Source organism: Pan paniscus, chromosome 1 (assembly GCF_029289425.2).
Source record: "Pan paniscus chromosome 1, NHGRI_mPanPan1-v2.0_pri, whole genome shotgun sequence".
NCBI lineage: Eukaryota > Metazoa > Chordata > Mammalia > Primates > Hominidae > Pan > Pan paniscus.
The window spans coordinates 180,962,346-180,976,398 of record NC_073249.2 but is presented as its reverse complement, the minus strand read 5'-3'; the positions used below and the strand labels follow the sequence as shown (position 1 = coordinate 180,976,398).

At 42.0% G+C, this 14,053-nt stretch overlaps 1 protein-coding gene across 4 annotated transcripts in view; it reads left to right on the top strand.

The window, feature by feature from the left end:
• The window catches only part of MAST2 (microtubule associated serine/threonine kinase 2), a 238,055-nt gene that overhangs the window by 31,211 nt on the left and 192,791 nt on the right, over nt 1-14,053 (top strand). The gene's annotated exons all lie outside the window — the stretch shown is intronic.

Here is a 14,053-nt window from a genome sequence, read left to right as displayed (position 1 = left end):
TTTCATTCCTCGTGGATATATATCTAGGAGAGAAGTTGCTGAGTCATATGATAACTGTATTTAATCATTTGAAGAACTTTGATTTCTCTACATCCTTGCTATCCTGGTGGGTGGGAAGTGATATCTTGTGTCTTTGATATGCATTTCTCTAGTGACTCATGATGTTGAGCATCTTTCATGTGCTTACCGGACATTTGTTTGTCTTCTTTGAAGAAGTGTCTATTTGGATTATTGGCCATTTTTAAAATTGAATGTTTCTTTTATTGTAAGTTTGTAAAATAATTGTTTCTTTAGACCTGAATCCAATTTCTTCTCTTTCCCAGGGAACTGCTTTTTGTTTTCTCTTGTGCTTTTTTTTTTCCTGAGCTACTTATTTACCTACTGTAACTTCAAGCTAGCTCTTCTCTTCCCATTCTCCCGCCTAAAGATTTTCAGTTGAATATTTTATGTTAGGTGGCACATTTGCTAGTTGGTATTAAATACCTATTTCTGCTTTGACCACCCATACTGGAATAAACCTCAGTGTCTACCCTGCTTCTGGCTGTGACATTTCTGAAAAATCTTAACTAGAATGTATTCTCTTTGGAGGAACGGCCGTCTATAGTACATGGACCCAGCCTCCAAAGAACTTTTGGGTTAGCAGAACAGGATTCACATGTAATAGGACAACTATTTAAAAATAATAAAACATCACATTTAAATAAATATTGTATTGATTATTATTTAAATAGTAACAAAAGGGGGCAAGAATTATGCTAGTTATAATTATTGGAATGATAACTGGTAGGAGGTTAGACTTGACCAGAGTCTGGAGAATAGATAAGCAAAAACCTTAAAGTTGCAAATATTTCCATTTTGAGGCCATCTAGATGATGTTTTTATGAAGAGATTTTTGGACTTCTTCATTTTCTGATGTCTATTGAGAGGATTTCTCAAAGGACTTATTTTCCCCATATATGTAGGAACCATGATCCTAATTAGTGGTTCCCAGGGCATGTTCTAAAACAGATCGTAGAATCATATTATTTATTATATGTTCTTAGGGATGGAGTAAAACTTAGATAGCGTCTTGTTCAAGATTAGTTATTATTTGTATTCTTAAAATATATATACAGTTAAAATCTGTTGTTAAAAGTGGCATAGGAGAAAGACCCCTGCATTAGAAATCAGAAGACCAAGCTCTGATGCTGCTATGTGAATCTGAATAAACATACTGGAGCCTATGTTCTTCTCATCTGTAAAATGAGGTCAGTTCCTGCTTTGCTTTCTCCTGAGTATGTTAACTAGTATCTGCAGTTTTGATCTTTGCCTTCTGTATCTCTGATGTAAATCCACTTGGCTGTATCACCATTTCTAAGACTCACCCTACCTGTCTACTGTCTTTCCATCCGCCCAAGCCAGTTCTTCCTTGTTCATTCCCTGTCTTTTTTTTTTTCCATAATTGAAATTTTATTGGTAGTGTTGAGGATCAGTACACAGACATTTCCATTTGTACACAGTTCTTAACATATCTACTGGAAATCTAAAAAGCCATGTATTGTATTTGTTTTTTAAACAGTTATTCCAGTGACTTTCCAGCTTAAAATTTGGAGGCAAATTTCCCTTAGGAGGCCGTCAAGTATCCTAAGGAAAATACCAGTATTGTCAAGTGTTACATACATCCTACCAATCTACCAGTTCACAAGTTAGTAGTATATATACTACATACTCAAATTTTCAGTCTTTCGCATCACATTAACAAAGTTATCAGGAAAGTAAGACTACTTTGACTACAGATGTTACAGAGTGCACACAGTTCTGACAGGGAGAGCCATGATCAAGGAGTGATTTTCGTTAGGAAACAATTCTACTAAAAAACAGCGTGAGAATAGAAGTAATCTAAAATGTTCAAGTCATGATTACCAATAACCATTCTAACATGATACTGTGATTATAGCAAACTGCTATAATCTTAAACTGAATTGGGAATATTTCTAACCAGAACAAAAGATATGATATTCTGTTGAACATTTTATCATCAGTTCTCATGTTGAATATGATGTCATTTTGGGTGCCATATTATTATTGAATTTTGTTGAGATGAGATTTTCAGATAACATAAAATTAACCATTTTAAAGTGTACATTTTAGTGGCATTTCATGCATTCACAATGTGTGCAGCCACCACCTTTATCAAGTTTTAAGACATTTTCACCACCATCCCCTGCAAAAAAAAATCCTCTACCCATTAAACAGTCATTATTCATTCCACCCTCATTCTAGCTAGGGCAACCACTAATCTGCTTTTTGTCTCTTTTTTTCTGCATTATAGCATGTATCAATACTTTATTCCTTTTTTATGGCTGAATAAGATTCTGTTGTATGGGTAAACCACACTTCTATCCGTTTGTCTGCTGATAGACATTTGAGTTGTTTCCACCTTTTAGCCATTGTGAATAGTACTGCTGTATTTGTGTACATGAATTTGTTTTGAATACTTGTTTTCTGTATTTTGGGTATGTACCTAAGAGTAGATTTGTTGGATGATACAGTAATTCTTTAACTTTTTGAAGAACTACCACACTTTTGGTTTGCTACACCATTTTATATTCTTCCCAGAAATATATGAGGGTTCCAGTTTCACTGCATCCTTGCCAGTACTTTTCTGTGTTTTTGATTATAGCCATCATAGTGGGTGTTAAGTGGTGTCTTATTGTGGCTTTGATTAGTATTATATTTTAATAATATTTTAGAACTGTCTGTTGAGGTCACATGGAGTATGCTGTTAAAGGAAATAACACAACTCCAAGACTTTTCTTAGAACCTAGAACCTTTTCTCATCATTAAAAAGATTCTTATTTTAATTTATATTATTTTAGTTGAAAAGTAATCCCATCATTCTTAATTTATTTTTCCTTAATTTTCACGAGTTCAAAGAGGAAAAACCCATAGACGTTTGTTTTACCTACTTCAGTATTATAAAGAGATTCCAAATTCAGCACTTCCCCTTTCAGTATTACCTTTCTGCTGCTGTAGTTTTGCATTTTCTACTGTGAAAGGTGGAGATATCTATATCTATATGTCAGTTGGCTTTATTGAGGTATAATTTACATATAATAAAATTCACCCGTTTTAAGTGTTTAATTTGATGACTTTTGGCAGATGTATACAGTTGTGTCACCACCACCACAATTATGATATAGTTATATAAGAATTATGGTATAGAACAGAACAGCATTCCCCAACCTTTTTGGCACCAGGGACGGGTTTCATGGAAGACAGTTTTTCCACAGATGGGTGGAGGGGGGATGGGAGGTGGTTTCAGGATGAAACTGTTCCACCTCAGATCATCAGGCATTAGCTAGATTCTCATGAGGAGCGTGCAACCTAGATCCCTCGTATGCGCAGTTCACAATAGGGTTCATGCCCCTACGAGAATCTAATGCTGTGCTGCTGATCTGACAGGAGACGGAGTTCAGGCGGTAATGCTCACCCTCATACAGCTCATCTCCTGCCATGTGGCCTGGTCCCTAACAGGCCATGGACCTGGTATAGAATATATAATGCTCACCCTCATACAGCTCATCTCCTGCCATGTGGCCTGGTCCCTAACAGGCCGTGGACCTGGTATAGAATATATCTGCCACCCCAAGTTCGCTTGTGTCCCTTTGCTGTCTGTTCTCTCTCCCCAGGCCCAGCCTTTGGCAACTACTGATGTGCTTTTTGTCACTGTGGTTTTGCCTTTTCCAGAATTTCATAGGAATGGAATCATACAGTATGTAGTCTTTTGTGTCTTTTTTCACTTAGCATAATCCTCCTGAGATTCATCCATGTTGTTTTGAGTATCAATAGTTTGTTCCTCTTTATTGCTGAAAAGTGTTCCATTGGCATGGGTATATAGACTTTTCCATTCCCTAGTTAATGACCATATGGGTTGTTTCCAGTTTTTGCCTGTTAGAGAGAGAGCTGCTGTGAAAGTTCATATAAGTTTTTTTGTTTTTGTTTTGGTGTGGAATATGCTTTATTTCTCTTGGGTAAATACCTAGGAATGAAACTGGTGGAATGTATATTTACCAGTGTAAATTTATCTTTATAAGAAACTGCCAACCTGTTTTCTAAAGTGGCTATACCATTTTTGCATTTCCACCAGCAGTTGCTCCACATCTTATCAGTACTAGGTATTATCATATTTTTTTTTTTGAGATGGAGTTTCACTCTTGTTGCCCAGGCTGAAGTGCCGTGGCACAATCTCGGCTCATTGCAACTTCCACCTCCCGGGTTCAAGCCATTCTCCTCCCTCAGCCTCTCAAGTAGCTGAGATTACAGGCGGACGCCACCACGCCCAGCTGATTTTCGTATTTTTAGTAGAGGTGGGGTTTCGCCGTGTTGGTCAAGCTTGTCTCAAACTCCTGACCTCAGGGGATCCACCCGCCTCAGCCTCCCAAAGTGCTGGGATTACAGGTGTGAGCCACCGCGCCCGGCTATCATTTTTTAAATTTTAGCCATACTAGTGGATGTGTGGGAGTTTCTCATTGTGGTTTTAATTTTCATTTGCATTTCTCTAATGACTAATGAGATTGAACATATTTTTATGTGCTTATTTGCCAATTATATATATTCTTTTTTTTTTTTTTTTTGAGATGGAGTCTTGGTCTGTTGCCCACGCTGGAGCGCAGTGGCATAATCTTGGCTCACTGCAACCTCCGCCTCCTGGGTTCAAGCACTTCTTTTGCCTTACCCTCCTGAGTAGCTGGGATTACAGGCATGCACCACCACGCCTGGCTAATTTTCTCGGTATTTTTAATAGAGATGGGGTTTTGCCATGTTGGCCAGGCTCTTCTCGAACTCCTGACCTCAGGTGATCCACCCGCCTAGGCTTTCCAAAGTGCTGGGATTACAGGTGTGAGCCAATGCGCCCAGTCAGCTATTTTTATATATATACATTCTATGATCAAATGTCTGTTCAAAACTTTTGTCTATTTAAAAAAAAATTTTTTTTGTCTTATTGAGTTTCAGGAATCTTTGTATATTCTGAATACAAGTTATATATCAAATATATGCCTTCTAAACATATTCTCCCTGTCTGTGACTTACATTTTCATTTTCTTATCAGTTTTACACAAATATTTATATACAAAAAATGTGGAAATCAGTTGTATCCCTCTATACTAACAATGAGTAATTAGAAATCAAAACTTAAAAATCAGGACTGTTTGCAATAGTTTAAAATATGAACTACTTGAAGATAAATTCCAGAAACCATTTGGAAGACCAGTACATTGAAAACTACAAAACATTACTGAGACAAATTAAAGAAGACCTAAATGAATGGAGAGATACAACATTTTTGTGTATTGGAAGACTCATATCTTTTCTTTTTTTTTTCCTTTGAGACAGGGTCTCACTCTGTCATCCAGGCTGGAGTATAGGGGTGTGATCTTGGCTCACTGCGACCTCCGCCTCCTGGGCTCCAGTGATACTCCCATGTCAGCCTCCCAAGTGGCTGAGACTACAGGCACCATCACAAAAATTTTTTTTTTTTTTTTTGAGACGGAGTCTCGCTCTGTTTGCCAGGCTAGAGTGCAATGGCATGGTCTCAGCTCACTGCGACCTCCGCCTCCCGGGTTCAAGTGATTCTGCTGCCTCAGCCTCCCCAGTAGCTGGGATTACAGGTGCCTGCCACCACGCCTGGCTAGTTTTTGGTATTTTTAGTAGGGATGGGGTTTCACCATGTTGGCCAGGCTGGTCTCGAACTCCTGACCTCGTGATCTGCCCGCCTCAGCCTCCCAAAGTGCTGAGATTACAGGCGTGAGCCACCACGCCCAGCAACATCTGGCTGATTTTTGTATTTTTTGTAGAGATGGGGTTTCGCCATGTTGCCCAGGCTGGTCTTGGACTCCTGTACTCAAGCAATCCTCCTGCCCTGGCCTCCCGAAATGCTGGCTTACAGGCATGAACCACCTGGTGCCCAGTCTAGGAAGACTCATATCATGAAGATGTAAATTTTCTCCATTAAGCTATAGATTTAATGCAGTCCCGATCAAAACCCAGGTAGTATTTTTCAGAAAATATCAAGCTGATTTCAAATGTATATTGAAATGTAGAGGACCTAGAATAACCAAAACAATATTAAAAAGAAGACCAAAGTTAGAGGAATCAAACTTATTTTATGACTTTGTATAAAGGAACAGTAATCAGGTCAGTGTGATTATTGGTATAAGGATAGATATATAGATCACTGGAACCAAATAGACAAATTTGCCAAGGCAATTTAATGGGGGAAAAGGTAGTCTTCATAACAAATGGTGTTGAAACAATTCACACAAAAATATCTACCTCGATACTTACCTCATGCTGTACAAAAATTAACTTGAAGTGAGTAATTGAACAAATGTAAGAGCTTAAATCATAAAATGTGTAGAGGAAAACGAGAAAATTTTTGTGATTTTAGGTGGGGCAAAGGTTTCTTGGAGTAAAAAAAGCTTAACCTATAAAAGGAAAAAAATTGGCTTTTATCAGAAAGAAAAATTTTTGCTCTTCAGTATTTATTTTTAATGGAATGAAGAGGAATTGAAGTGTATCTACAAGGGGGTGGAATGATGAGTAAAACTTGTGTTAAAGAGTTATTAACAGATTTTGTTATCTGTTTGGATTTTAATACATATCACTACCTTCTACCTTTGGAGGTAGAAATCTAGAAGTCATAATGAATGTTCTTTGCATGCAACTCCTGTGGGTTTACCCATTAATTTATACTTTTTTCATTTCTACTCAAGAAAATATATTTGAATGAAATCATTGTGAATGCCTTCTACTTTACAAAAGTAAATACAAACTCAGGCTGTACATCTGTGTTCCACATCCTACTCCTGCCACTTAGTAATCATATGACCCTCTACAAGTCACTGAACCTCTTTAAGCCTCTGTTTTCTCATCTTTAAATTCAAAATAATATTAAGACTTCGCTCATGCAGTTTTTAGGATGAAATGAGACAATCCATTTAAAATAGCATAGTGCCAGATTTATAGTTAAATTTAGAGGCAGCCAAAAGCTACCTCCCTACGTAGTGAACTATAACCTAATTTAATATATAAACTACCTGCAACCTAACCTAAGAGTATACTCTTGTAACAAGTAGCTGAGCCTCAGTCAAGCATAGCAGCCAAGTTTTCAGCCAGTCATATAGGCTGAATATTGCCAAAGCATGTTCAAATAAGGCAAACACCTGAACTGCAGCCCATCAGGCTACTTCTGTATGTCATTTCTGTTTCTCTGGCTATAAATATAGCCTACATGCATTGGGGGATGGAGCATTCTGAACTGCATTTGGTACTGGATGCTAACTGGTTCATTAATCTCTATTTTTTTGAGACAGGGACTTGCTTAGTCACCCAGGGTGAAGTGCAGTGACATGGCTCACTGCAGTCTGGACCTCTTGGGCTTGAGTGATGCTTCTGCCTCAGGCTGCTCCCTCCCCCACCTTTCCCGGAAGCTGGGACCACAGTTTTCATTTCCTTATTATTTGTAATGGGGGTTGGGGGTGGGGGCTCCCTGTGCTGCCCAGGCTGGTCTCAAACTTCTGGGCTCAACCAATCCTCCAGTCTCCACCTCTGCCTCCCAGAGTGCTGGAATTACAGGGGTGAGCCACCGCACCTGGCAAATCTGTTTTTTGTTCAATTAAGTCATTAAATTTAACTTGTCTCAGGTTTGTCACTTAACAATATGAACAAAATGTATATTTTTTTTCTTTTTATGCCTCGGTACTTCAAATAGTTATTAGTAGCTGTGATACAGTAAGAAATATTGTGTATATTTCTTACCGTATATAGAAATATATACATATATATATTTCTTCTGTATATATATATAATTACTGTGATACAGTAAGAAATACATGTATTCCTTATATATGTAGCTGGGACCACAGGTGGATGCCACCATGCCTGGCTAATTTTTTGACTTTTTTGTAGAGACAGGATTTCGCCATGTTGTGCGGGCTAGTCTCTGCTGGGCAAGGTGTCAGAACCCGGCAGTGGAGAGTGGTTGGCTCACTGGTGGTAAAAGAATTTACTGACAGCAGTATAGGTTTTAGAAAGGAAAGTTTTATTAGATAGAATGCTGCAGCAGAGTGCAGTACAGTGCTTCATTCAGCAAAAAGGACTGAGTGTGTTGCGGTGGATTTTCCTTAGGGGTATTTATGGACTTTAAAGCAGGACCTTAGGGTAATTTGGACCATATTAGTTATGTAGGTCATGGTAAATTATTACATTTGTAGACTTTGGGTGCCTTGATGTTAGCAAGGGTTGCAAAATAAGTTTTGACATTCATGCATTCTGGAGATGTATAGAAATTCTAGTTACTTATAAATTTTTGGGAAAGAAGCCTGGTACCAGATGCTGGCTTTAGATAATAGAGAAGTCTAATTACTTTTCAATTTTTCAGATAAGGAGTTTTGTCTTCGGATGGTCTGCTTGATTGCCACTAGGTGATCGTTGTATTCTTCTGTGTCGAACTCCCAGGCTCAAGGGATCCCACCCGCTTTGGCCTCCCTAAGTACTGGGATTATAGGAATGAGCCACTGTACCTGGCTGTTACTTTTATCTGAAATTGAGAATACAGGAAAAGGAACAGGTTTGGGGGAGAAAATGAGTTTGATTCTCAGATGATGACAGGTAATCTGGTGTACATATCCTTTTAAAAATATTGATATGAAATTTACATAACAAAATCAACCATTTTAAAGTGAACAATTCAGTGGCATTTAGTACTGGCAGATTTGTTTTTCACAATACAACTGCCACCTCTATCTAGCTGCAAAACCTGCCTGTTACTTTAGATTTAAACCTCTTATCCATTAAGCCCTTTCTCCCCACTCCCCTTCCATGCAATCTGCATTTTGTCTCTATGGATTTCTCTATTCTGGATATTTTATATAAATAATATTATACATATGTGACCTTCTGTATCTGGTTTATTTCATTTAGCATAATGTTTGGATGTTCATCCACATTCTAGCATATATTGGTACTTTATTCCTTCTTTTGGTTGAATAATATCTCATTGTATGTGTCCAACACAACTTTTTATCCATTGATGGACACTGGGCTGTTTCCACCTTTTGGATACTGTGAATAGTGCTGCTATGAACTATATGTATACATGTACTTGAGTACCTGTCTTCAGTTCTTTTGGGGATATACCTGGGGTGGAATCACAAAGAAATACGGTAATTCAACTTTTTGAGGAATAACCAAACTGTTTTCTGTAATAGCTTACCATTTTACAGTTCCACTAGCAATGTACTGAAGGTTTCAGTTTCTCTATATCTTTGTCAACTTGTTATATTCCGTTTAAAAAATTATTGTTTAGTTATACTATCCTGGTGAGTATGAAGTGGTACCTCATTGTGGTTTTGATTTGTAGTTCTGTAATGACTAATGATGTTGAGTATCTTTTCATGTGTTTTTTGACCATTTATATATCTTCTTTGGAAAAATGTCTATACAAGTCCTTTGCCCATTTTTTTTAATTGAATTTTTTTGTTGTTTTAAGTTTGTTATATATTCTGGGTATTAGACCCTTAGTTATATGATTTCCAAATATTTTTTCCTGTTCTGTGTGTTGTCTTTTTAGTTTGTTGGTAATGTCCTTTGAAGTTTAAAAATGCCCTTGATGAAGTCTAACTTATCTGTGTTTTTCTGTTATTGCTTATGCTTTTGGTTTCATATCTAAGAATCCATTGCCAGCTCCAAGGTCATGATTTACTTCTGTGTTTTCTTCTATGAATTGTATGGTTTTACTTCTTATATTTACTTCATCGACCCATTTTGACTCAGTTTTTATATTCAGTGTGAGGCAAGAGTTTATTTTTTTGCATGTGGATATCACTTTTTAGGTATCCTTTCAAGAGTTAGATGTCCAGAGTAAAGTACAGCAGTTTAGGGCTATAGATGTGGACTTGGAAGCTGTGGATTAAATCACCATGGGAGAGAGTAAAGAGAAATAAAAGGAATGTAGGGGAACATGAAAAAATTACATGTGAAAGGATAGATAATGTTAGACAGTGAAGTATTCAACTTGGATAAGAACTGTAGGAGTTTAGATAAAGTGCATTCACTTGAGAATTGCTGTCCTTTTCACTCTTTTTCTTTTTGTAAGAGGAACTTGTTTCTAATGCCATCTAGTGTCTTTTGAAGGGTATATGAATAATGTTAAGAGGTTTTAAAATAAAAGTTGTGAAATTTCATGAGACTTGAGCAGTATATTGGCAGTCTTAGCTTACTCTCAAGAGCATCCTTAAGAGAGAAGTAAAAGAACACATTAAATACTTTGCCTGAACAAATTCGGAGCTGAATTTCATCTTGAATAGTTAAGCATTTTTATCATCTCTTTTGTGTTAATTTGTAAAGAATTTAAGATACCTTAAAAATAGTGACGTCAAATTTTTTTCTTATCTTGAATTTGTCTTACAAAAATTATAGACAGCCTTACTTTTTTTTGTTTTTGTTTTTGAGACAGGATCTTGCTCTGTCACCCAGGCTGGAGTGCAGTGGTGCAACCTTGGCTCACCGCAGTGTCAACCTGCTAGGGTCAAGTGATTCTCCTGCCTCAGCCTCCTGAGTAGTTGGGACTACAGGCATGGGCCACGATGCCTCGCTAATTTTTATTTTTATTTATTTTTAAACTTTTATTTATTTATTTTTTGAGACGGAGTTTCACTCTTGCTGCCCAGGCTGAAGTGCAGTGACTCACTGCAACCTCCGACTCCCAGGTTCAAGTGATTCTTCTGCTTCAGTTTCCTGAGTAGCTGGGATTACAGGTGCCTGCCACCATGCCCAGCTAATTTTTTGTATTTTTAGTAGAGATGGTGTTTCACCATGTTGGCCAGGCTGGTCCCAAACTCCTGGCCTCAAGTGATCCACCTGCCTCGGCTTCCCAAGGTGCTGAGATTATAGGTGTGAGCCACTGCGCCCAGCTTAATTTTTATTTTTAAACTTTTTGTAGAGGTGGGATTTTACAGTGTTTCCCAGTTTGGTCTCGAACCCCTGGTCTCAAGCAATCCTGCCTCAGACTTCAAACTATCGGGATTACAGTTGTGAGCCACTGCACCTGCCAAGCATCTAAATTTTTAAAAGGCATTTAAAATAAAAAATTTTTTTAGATAAATTTGTTGGTTGATTGGTTTGTTCGTCCGTTTTGTGCTGCTATGACAGAATACTCAAAACTGGGTAATTTATAAGGAATCAAGATTTATTTCTTAGAGTTCTTGGGGCTCAGAAGCCCAAGATCAAGGTACCAGCATCTGGTGAGGGCTTTCTTGGTGTTTCCTCACATGGCAGAAAGTGGAAGGGCAATAGAGAAGAAATCCATTCCTGTAAGCCCTTTTTATAGTGACATTAATCCATTCATGAGAACAGAGCTTTCATGACTTAAACACCTCTCAAAAGGCCAAATCTCCCACCACTGTTGCATTGGAAATTAAATTTCCAGCACATGGATTTTGGGGAACACATTCATACCATAGCAGTTGAGGTTACAGAAGGAGATCTTACTGAATTTGTTGATGGTTAGAATACATGGGAGAACGTTTATGCAAGTTTTTGGTAAGGTGTCATATATGTCAAGGAGAACGGCATTATTAAACCACTAGTAAAAAGTTATAAGAGCAGGTTTTGTTTTTACTCTTATACAAAAAATATCAGTGCTAGTCTTTTTGTTTTTTTCCTTTTTCTTTTTTGAAATTGCAGAAATAAATTTTATTTTTAATTTTCAGAGGTTAAAAAAAGTTATGATACTTTAAACTGTTAACAAGACTTAGTTGATATCCAGTTAACCTAATACAGCATTAATGTTTTTATTATTTTCTTGAAAAGACTCAAATACACCTGCATTGTGCTCTTTTTTTTTTTTTTTTTTTTTTTTTTTTACTTTTCTTTTCTTTTTTTTTGTTTTTTATTGATCATTCTTGGGTGTTTCTCGCAGAGGGGGATTTGGCAGGGTCACAGGACAGTAGTGGAGGGAAGGTCAGCAGATAAACAAGTGAACAAAGTTCTCTGGTTTTCCTAGGCAGAGGACCCTGCGGCCCTCCGCAGTGTTTGTGTCCCTGGGTACTTGAGATTAGGGAGTGGTGATGACTCCCAACGAACATGCTGCCTTCAAGCATCTGTTCAACAAAGCACATCCTGCACCGCCCTTAATCCATTCAACCCTGAGTGGATACAGCACATGTTTCAGAGAGCACAGGGTTGGGGGCAAGGTCACAGATCAACAGGATCCCAAGGCAGAAGAATTTTTCTTAGTACAGAACAAAATGAAAAGTCTCCCATGTCTACCTCTTTCTACACAGACACGGCAACCATCCGATTTCTCAATCTTTTCCCCACCTTTCCCCCCTTTCTATTCCACAAAACCGCCATTGTCTTCATGGCCCGTTCTCAATGAGCTGCTGAGTACACCTCCCAGATGGGGTGGTGGCCGGGCAGAGGAGCTCCTCACTTCCCAGTAGGGGCGGCCGGGCAGAAGCGCCCCTCACCTCCCGGACGGGGGGGCTGGCCGGGCGGGGGGCTGACCCCCCACCTCCCTCCCGGACAGGGCGGCTGGCCGGGCAGAGGGGCTCCTCACTTCCCGGTAGGGGCGGCCGGGCAGAGGCACCCCTCACCTCCCGGACAGGGCGGCTGGCCGGGCGGGGGGGCTGATCCCCCCACCTCCCTCCCCGACGGGGCGGCTGGCCGGGCAGGGGGCTGACCCCCCCACCTCCCTCCCGGACGGGGCGGCTGGCCGGGCGGGGGGCTGACCCCCCCACCTCCCTCCCAGACAGAGCGGCTGGCCGGGCAGAGGGGCTCCTCACTTCCCAGTAGGGGCGGCCGGGCAGAGGCGCCCCTCACCTCCCGGACGGGGCGGCTGGCCAGGCGGGGGGCTAACCCCCCCACCTCCCTCCCGGACGGGGCGGCTGGCCGGGCGGGGGGCTGACCCCCCCACCTCCCTCCCAGACAGAGTGGCTGGCCGGGCAGAGGGGCTCCTCACTTCCCAGTAGGGACGGCCGGGCAGAGGCGCCCCCCACCTCCTGGACAGGGCGGCTGGCCGGGCGGGGGGCTGATCCCCCCACCTCCCTCCCGGACGGGGCGGCTGGCCAGGCGGGGGCTGATCCCCCCCACCTCCCTCCCGGACGGGGCGGCTGGCCGGGCGGGGGGCTGACCCCCCCCACCTCCCTCCCGGATGGGGCGGCTGGCCAGGCAGAGGGGCTCCTCACTTCCCGGTAGAGGCGGCCGGGCAGAGGCACCCCTCGCCTCCCGGACGGGGCGGCTGGCCAGGCGGGGGGCTGACCCCCCCACCTCCCTCCCGGACGAGGCGGCTGGCCGGGCAGAGGGGCTCCTCACTTCCCGGTAGGGGCGGCCGGGCAGAGGCGCCCCTCACCTCCCGGACGGGGCGGCTGGCCGGGCGGGGGGCTGACCCCCCCACCTCCCTCCCGGACGAGGAGGGAGGACGCTCTCACTTCTCAGACGGGGTGGCTGCCGGGCGGAGGGGCTCCTCACTTCTCAGACGGGGCGGTTGCCAGGCAGAGGGTCTCCTCACTTCTCAGGGCGGCCGGGCAGAGACGCTCCTCACATCCCGGACGGGGCGGCAGGGCAGAGGTGCTCCCCACATCTCAGACGATGGGCGGCCGGGCAGAGACGCTCCTCACTTCCCAGATGTGATGGCGGCCGGGAGGAGGTGCTCCTCACTTCCTAGATGGGATGGCGGCCGGGCAGAGACGCTCCTCACTTTCCAGACTGGGCAGCCAGGCAGAGGGGCTCCTCACATCCCAGACGATGGGCGGTCAGGCGGAGACGCTCCTCACTTCCCAGACGGGGTGGCTGCCAGGCAGAGGCTGCAATCTCGGCACTTAGGGAGGCCAAGGCAGGCGGCTGGGAGGTGGTTGCAGCGAGCCGAGATCAACGCCACTGCACTCCAGTCTGGGCGCCATTGAGCACTGAGTTAACAAGACTCCGTCTGCAATCCCGGCACCTCGGGAGGCCGAGGCTGGCGGATCACTCGCGGTTAGGAGCTGGAGACCAGCCCAGCCGACACATCGAA